Below are 8400 nucleotides of genomic sequence, written 5' to 3'. Positions count from 1 at the left end.
AATCTAGATTCGGATTACTGATGTGGATAGACACCTTAGTAAAGGTGTTGTATATAATAGAGATTATATATGACAGGACCGATGAGAATTAATTATCTTTATAAACTTGTCATTTGACGTAAAGATGTAATTCTTGTCATAATAGATGATCATTTCTAGATCAGTATAAATCCTGACTATTCATGAACTCTTGTTTATGTTTATTGGATCTTTTGATTCTCTCATTAAGGTCTCTTAGAAAATTTTGCTTTGGAGATTCAATACCATGGATGGCTGGGAACATGAATTACAATATTGGAATCCATACTTTCCTAATGGATTGAATATTGGTTCCCTTAAGGATTAATTCTGGAACTGAATAGTTATTGGGCTCAAATTTATAATTAGATTATAGATTAATTATTCACTAGTGAATTAATGGTACTTAAGGATAAAGAGGTAATTAGAAGGGTAAAACAATAATTTTGACCAGCTCTAATTAATGAACCAATAAATGGAGGATAGAACTACATATATTGATTATATCAATGGACTACTAGAGAAAACTCTGTAAATATAATTCTTTAAATACTTAGAGTGCAATTCCATATTTATAGTGGAGTAATCATGGAATTAATAAATAAGATTATTAGATTAAAGAGTTTAATTAATAATCTGGTTTATTACAGCTTCGTATTATAGGTCCATGGTCCTCAGATCACCTCTGTCCTACACTGTCAAGGGTAAGGATGTCAAAAGAAAGATTTATTAAGAGAAAGGATTAAATTGCAAAGGAACTAATTTTCCAGGGCAAGGAAATAATTATTTGATAATTATGTAATTATAAATTAATTAATTATTTAACTATATAGTTTTTATTTTGAAAAACTATATGTTAAAATTAATATTAATCTTGTTTGGATTAATATAAAGAGAGAAAATAATAAATATCTTATTTATAATCTGATATTTATTTATTTAATTTAAAACTCATATTTTTAGATAAAGTTAATTTTAAATTAATTGATATTTATGTTGGAATAAATATCTTGTCTTAAAAGTTGATTAAATAAACAAATGAGAAAATTAGGGCAACCCTAATCGATCTGGGCGACACACACTATACAGTACAGTGTGTGGCGCCTAGCATCAGGGATTTCATCTCTGGGATTTGAATTTTGAATTTCAAATAAATTTGCTTAATCAGTTATTTAATTATTCTTTTTAAATATAATTTAAATAGATAATTAAATGAAAATATCTAATCAGTTTTAATTTGAATTATATTTTAATTAAATAAATATTATTTAATTATATTAAATATCTTTATAAATGTGAAATACGTGATATTGAGAAGGATAATGGATTATTAGACTCTCTCTCTAAAGCTATAGTTTTCTCCAAACCTGAAAACTATTCTAAATCTTTTCTCTGTCAAAACTCTCTAGATCTCATCTGTTTAGTACATCTAGGGAGTCAAATAAATCAACTTTTTGAATTCTACGTGCCCACACACGTCCTTGTGTGTTGGAGGATTGGTCTGGAAGATCAGGGTGTGAGATCTCAGAACACTGGATAGGAAGATCGTTGATTTATACAAAAACACTCAAGGAAACTTGATAAGCTACGAGAGGTAATCCCTGATCTATTTGCATGTGATTTAATATTTATATATTTATATGATCCTGGCTAGTATTAATATTTATTAAAATGGGTCCATACATTCCATTGTGTACCTTTGATTTGATCATTTAATACCAACAATTCGTATCAGAGCAGTCTATACATTTGTGGGTTTCTTGCATTTGTTGTATGTATGTTGATATGTATATTGAATGGATGGATATGTTCTTTTAATGTATGGTTGAATGATGGATCGTTAATTATATGGTGTAATTGAGTTAGGAATTTTATTATTTTTCTAGATCTTGTGTAAGCCATAAAGGGCATAAGATTTTTGTAAATTTAATTGAGAAGTATGAATTTTTTTTAAAAATCTGTACACAAAGATGAGGAGGTTCTTGAGCCATGCACCTAAGAGGCACACAACCTGAGCCATCTGCAATCGCACGCACCAGCCCTGTGGCTGCCTCACCCACACGCGCACCCAGGCCCCGAGCCTCCATCTGTTGCCGTGCGCGCCAAACGCACCCCAGCCCTACGACTCCCAGCGTGCAGCCCTACAGCTCCTTGCGTACAGGCCCGTGGGTCCCAGTGTGCACCCAGCGCCCATGCGCGCGCACATCCGCTTGCCTCCACTTGTGTCAGGCTCGCCTGCCAGACCCGTGTGTCAGGCTCCTAGCCGAGCCCTTGCAATCCAGCCTACAACCCACCCGAGCCCTTGGCTCCTTGCGCCGCCGGCTTTAGGGCACCAATCTTGGTGCCCAAAACCCTAATTCCTAAGTTGTTATAAAATATCTTTTATTTAATTAATTTTCAAATTATTTGAACTTAAAAGTTTAATTATCTTATTTTATTAAAAAATATAATATCTTTTAGTTGGTTAAGATATTTTAATAACTTAAGTTTAAATAATTATTTGAATTTGATTCTTTAATTATTTAAATTCAACTAAATTAAAAAGATTACAAAATGGTTATTTAATTAAAAGTTTATTTTAATTAAATAAATTAATTAGAAAATTTGTTTCTAATTAATAAGTTGGGCAAAACAAAGTTCCTAAAGATAAGCAAGAAAGCCTAAAAGAGATGAGGAGCATTCTTGGAGAGTGTTGAAAGCTATATAGGCTTAGATTGCAATTTTTTTCTAATTTTCTCAAAGGGTTGTAAATCTTAGAAATACCCATTAGTACTCGCTTCATCATTTATTGTTTATTTATTTAATTATTGTATTTATTTAAATAAATTTTCATTGATGTTTGATTGATAACATGATCATGCATTAGTCAATTACATGTCATTCATGAAACCCCACACAGTTTCTCATTAATCATGCATCTTTTAGAAACATGAATATCTAGGATTGTCCTATTTATTTATATGAATTGTTTTTGGTAAAATCAATTGCATGTAAACTACTAAGTATTAAATTAGTTTAAACTTGGTAACTCATACCATAATAAAGACAATAGTTTTTTTATAGGCCTTTAAGATAGCACACTTTTTGTTAAAAGCGTTTTAGTAAAGTTAGATGAATGTAATGGGTAATTACTTAGATCACATTAATTATAGAAACAGGCTCGTTTATAATTATGATTTTTGTAATTAATTACATTCATAGGGTTATTAATAAACTAGTAATTATTTTAGAATTAATTGATTAGTTTAATAAAACACATTTAATCTTTAGATAGTAAGTGGGAGAAGGTGAACATCTCAATGTGACCTATGGTCTCCATTATTAGTACAACACCGTGAGATATGAATAGGGCCTCGAGGCGACTTTGTTTCCGTCCCCCTAAGGAAGGTTTCTAGACATATCAATACCAAGGTTGGCTTCTTACGAAGATAAGAGAAAGTGATATATTTTAGGCTTGACCGACCCTAAGGCGGCATTCTCTAAGTTAAGTCATGAAATCCAAAATAATGGGTGTTGACGCGGTTTCTCGCCAAAAGTGTATTACAAAAATTAGCTGGAATAAATTAGTGCTTAAGGGTAAACCGTAACAAGAATAACAACTCTTAAGGATGCTTAGAATGAAGTAATAAGAACACTTGTTCCTTTTTAAGTGGTTCGGAGGCTAAAATCCCCCTAGTCCACGAGTCGATATTATTGATGTGTGTCTCTCTATATTTTTTGATAGAATATTTGCATTACACAGAGAAAACCCAACCCCTTTTTCATCCAAGGTCTTAGTATTTATAGAAGAACCATCCCATGATAGGTGTTGGGGTTGTCACGTGAATATGCATCCCTTTTTGTGACTTGTCTTCTACAAATGATGAATATTACAATGTATCTGAAGGTAAGGTCTAATCATTAGGTAAAAATGATCGTGGGCCGCCTGGCATAATCAGACACGTAATATCTGATTACGCACGTTTATATTACGTGTCCGAGAATTCAGGGATAAAAGGACATGCGATGTTTGACCACACTCGTTTATATATAACGTATCCAGCTTAATAAACTCGTGGACATGGCAAGTGGTCAGAGGACTCCAAGCTGAGCATAATACCAGCCCATGTCCACAAGGCTATAAGTTATATCCATCTCCAGCTCGTACTTTAATGTTTCGCTCTCCTTAGCTCGTGTTATTATCTGGGGGGTCGCATTGCCTCCACCGAGGAGATATCAACTTATGGGTCCCTTAGAATTGTTCATAGATAGCCAGCTGTACTTGAGCTAAATATCAGGGCGTACATTTTCCCCCAAGTCTCTGCCCGTGTCTTATGACGTCATTCTCTGACTGACACGATCGGGACTTTTAGACTTCTGTTTCGATTATCCATGTTTGTTCATTACTTGAGTAATGGACTCGTGGAACGCTGCGATTGGCGCCTGTTCGGGTTTTGAAGATTTCATTAAATGGACTGGCCACCTTCTTTGCCATCATTTAATCTTTCAAAGCATGACCCTCGCACCTCGCATTAGCTTGATTAGACAGTCCGTGTTTCTTTATGCTTATTACGTATAAATAGGGCTGGCAATTTTCAGTGTCCATACCCTCTCATTTAAAAAATTTCCCTGTTTTCTCTCCTCTGAACTTCGAAAACTCTTCTTCATTCTTCTTCATTTTCTCATAAAATCCCAAAAATCTGTCACCGAAACCTTCGTAAGTCCAGCCACCAAGGATTTTTTTTCGTTGTACGAAATCTCCTTCTACGTTGCACATTCCTTCTGTCGACAAACACACTATAAGTTCTCTATTCTATTGGAACTTTCTTTTACTGGTTTTTTGTGTATTTATTCTTTCTTTATAACGCCAATATGCACTTCACCATCACTAGCATTAGGTTGTTCCCATATGTTTTCAGTTTAGGTTTATTGAGTAGGTTCTGAAATACATCTAGGATGGTGATGTTCATAAACTGGGTAAATCTTCGAGTGATTCCTGGGTAATTTTTAGAAGATATCCATTAGGCATGTAGGAGATGAAAGGTTTTTAGTTTTCGACATTAGGTTGCGTAGGGGCTATGCTTCTTGGGCGATTTTGCTATAAACGGTTCCCCAAGGAAGGTGGTGGCCTGATTTTCTGACACACGGATCCCTAAATATCAGGGGTCTGTTTAGAAACCTAGGCGCGTAGTATAGGGAACGCGCGACATCACACCGCGGGCTGATATTGCATCAGCTCGCATGTTAGGACCCCTGGCCTTTGTTATTTCTTCTGTTCCAAAATTTCTACATCACCCACTAAAAACTCTGTCGTTCTTCTTCGATATGTGAGCTGATGGCACCCAAGAAAGGCGCATCCAAGAAGAACGTAGCTGGCTCGTCGTCCCAGCAATCTCACAAGGGGAAGGAGGTCATCCCTGATTCCCCATTTCTGAATCCGGCACCGTGGTGGAGAAGGAGGTCGCGGTTGCTCCTGACGTCTTTTTTGAGGCCGAAAGGATTGTCTCCAAGATAACGATCTAAGGAAGGGTCAACAAGATTCTGTTGTCCCACAACATCGAGGTTGAGATGGGTGTTCTCATCGCCCGACCTCCGTACGAGGGGGAGCGGAGCTGCGCATCACTCCAGGATGATTTTGTGGCCTGGACTGATGAACACTTAAAGGCTGGGGTTATCCTCCCCCTCAACTAGTACTTTGCGGACTTCCTCAACTATGTGAGGTTGGCGCCATTCCAGCTCCCCCCCCCCCCCCAACTCGTATCGGCTGTTGGCGGGGTTGAAGTACCTCTTTTTGAAGCATGAGTGGGAGGTCCCCACTCTGGCAGACATCCTCTACTTCTTCTGCCTCAAAGCCAGCCAGGACCAAAGGGGACGAGGGGACAGGTTCTATTACTTGACCTGGTTCTCGAACTCGCCTGCAGTCATCGAGCTGCCCAGTCATCCCAATGACTTCAAAGACCAGTTCTTTATGTCGAATGGGTTTTGCAACTGCGAACACTGATACTTCAACCACCCTCGTAAGACTTCTTTCTTTTCTTAGCTTGTAAAAGAGAAAATTCCTTTCACACTCAGCTTTTCTTGCGTGTATATTGATTGGAGTATCTTCGTGCAGCCATTTTTGCGAGGACGGCCGAATCAGTGACCCTTGGGGGTCAGTATGACACTTTGGCGGGGCTCCCGTCCAGCGAGAAGGACTACCGCCAACTCGTATCTGACGACTCGATGTTGGCGTGTATGCTACTTGCTGAAGGTCAAACCTTGGCCTTGATAAGAACGCGGGCCAACGTTCCCATAATTTGTGAGCTCCCGCCCGTTCCTGAAAGGAACACTGAGGCTACCAACGGTGAGGAGCCAGAAGAGGACGAGGTACCCCTCATGCGAAAGAGGCGAGTTCCTGAGGTCGCCCAGGACCCCATTCCTGAGCGAGCTGCATCGGGAGCAGCAGCCACCCCCTCCGGCCAAGGTAACCCATATCCCTTTAGGGATTTAGATAAGGTTGTGGCTGACCTTAGGCTAGTTAGGTTTAACCCCAACCAGCTCATACACCGTCACCCTAATGACCTCGACCGTAATATAACCTTACTCCAGTGTGTGGACCATTTAGTGCTGCGTCATGATATGGGCCATCCTAAGGGAACAGTAGTAGTAGACAACACCCTGTCCTTTAGGTCGACCTTCTTTGAAGAGTATGGAACCAACCTTAGGCCGTGGCCTTCCCTTCTCCAAGGTGTTGTTTCTCCTGGACTTAGGAAATATGTAGAGGAGTCCAGCCTTGAGGTAGAACCTGATCCAGAACCTCCCCTGATCCAAGAAGTGGTTGACTTAGGCTCTCCTTCCCCTATAATAGTTCTGAGGCCGGAGGTCATGGAAATAGACTCCTCTTCTAGCTCGGAGGGTAGGATTTTTTTTGTTGCTTTGTACATATTTTCTATGTAAACTGATGAATGTATAAGCATACTTAACGCATTTCCCATTCTTTTTCAGGTGAGGCGATGGCACAGCGAGGGGAACCTAACATCCGTTTGATGTTCTAGGAAGGGAGATCCAACGAGGGTCCCCTCGTGAAGAAGCTTCAGCCCATGTCAAAGAAAATGCCTCCTCCGGCCGCGACTGCCTCCAAATCCCCAGCCAAGGGGAAAGGCTCGGACTCGAGAGCTCCACCCACCGCAGCCCCAGAGAAGAAGGGTCCGGCTGCACCCCCTCCTCGCTTTCCCCCAGCCCCTGCTCGGGACCCGGTAGCGCCAGTTGGTCCCCCAGCTCTAGTAGTCCCCTCCACCACAGTTCGCATCCCTGTCAACACCCAGGACCTGGAGTAATTTCCAGACACTTTTCGGGGGACTGTCTACGAGACGACGAACTACATGGTGGAGCACTTTTATAAGGCCAAGCCCAATGACCTGAGGGAGATCGAGGAGAGGAGCCCAGAGAACATTTTGGAATCTTCCCTAGGAATGAACATCACAGTAAGCATTTTCCCTGACCTGACTTTTATTATTTTTCCCTGGTTTGTGCCTAACTTTTTTCTTGCTTTTTGCAGGCAGCCTTGGCTCAACATCGCATCATATCTCGGGCCAGGGCCAAGAATGATGAACTCAAGACTGAGCTCCAAACTGCTCAGGCCGCCTTGACTGCGGCCCAAGCTGCTCTCGCCGCCTCTCAACAAAGCAAATAGAATGCCAAGACTGCTTTGGCGGCAGCCCAAGCAGGCGAACAGGCAGCAAAGGATGCCTTAACCATGACTCGAGAGGGCAAGCAGGCGGCAAAGGCTACCTCAGCTTCCCTTCAGGAGAGCTCAAGGGGGCCAAAGCCAAACAGCTAGAGGTCGAGGCAGTTATTCAGGAAGAGAAGAAGACATCGAAATCCTCCATGGAGAGCATGTTGTACCACTGCTGGGCCTTCACTCAGGACGACAACTTCTCCTTCATGGCCTCTGAAGTGTGGGGGAACTACCTTAAGAAGTTCAAGGCTCGACTTCAACAAGAACTGCAGTCTGAGACCGGAGAGGCCTCTGTCACTGGCGAGCAAGAGGTCGAGGAGGTGACATCCTCAGAGCGGCCTGGAGGGTCTTAGATTTTATTTGCCTTCATTTATGTTATATATATTTTTTTGTAAACGTTAAGCATGAGGTTATTCTCCTCGAGAAAATTTATCTATAATTTCAGTATCTAACTTTTATTTATTCCTTGATTTTTTTTCTCATGCCTCATGACGTGCACGTTTAAAGCCTTAGGAAATGACCCTTAGGTCGAGGTAGATACTTTACTTCTGGTCGTAACCAAAAATGACGATTTATATCCTACCTATTAAGTATCAAGCCTTGGACCCGGTTGTATCCGGGGTTTTTAATTTAAAACCTAGTTAGCGTCAGTTTTATCGACACCTTGCTTTTTCTTTAGAAAAACC

Source organism: Humulus lupulus, chromosome X (assembly GCF_963169125.1).
Source record: "Humulus lupulus chromosome X, drHumLupu1.1, whole genome shotgun sequence".
In the NCBI taxonomy this organism is placed as follows: Eukaryota; Viridiplantae; Streptophyta; class Magnoliopsida; order Rosales; family Cannabaceae; genus Humulus; species Humulus lupulus.
Note: the sequence above shows the minus strand (reverse complement) of the source record.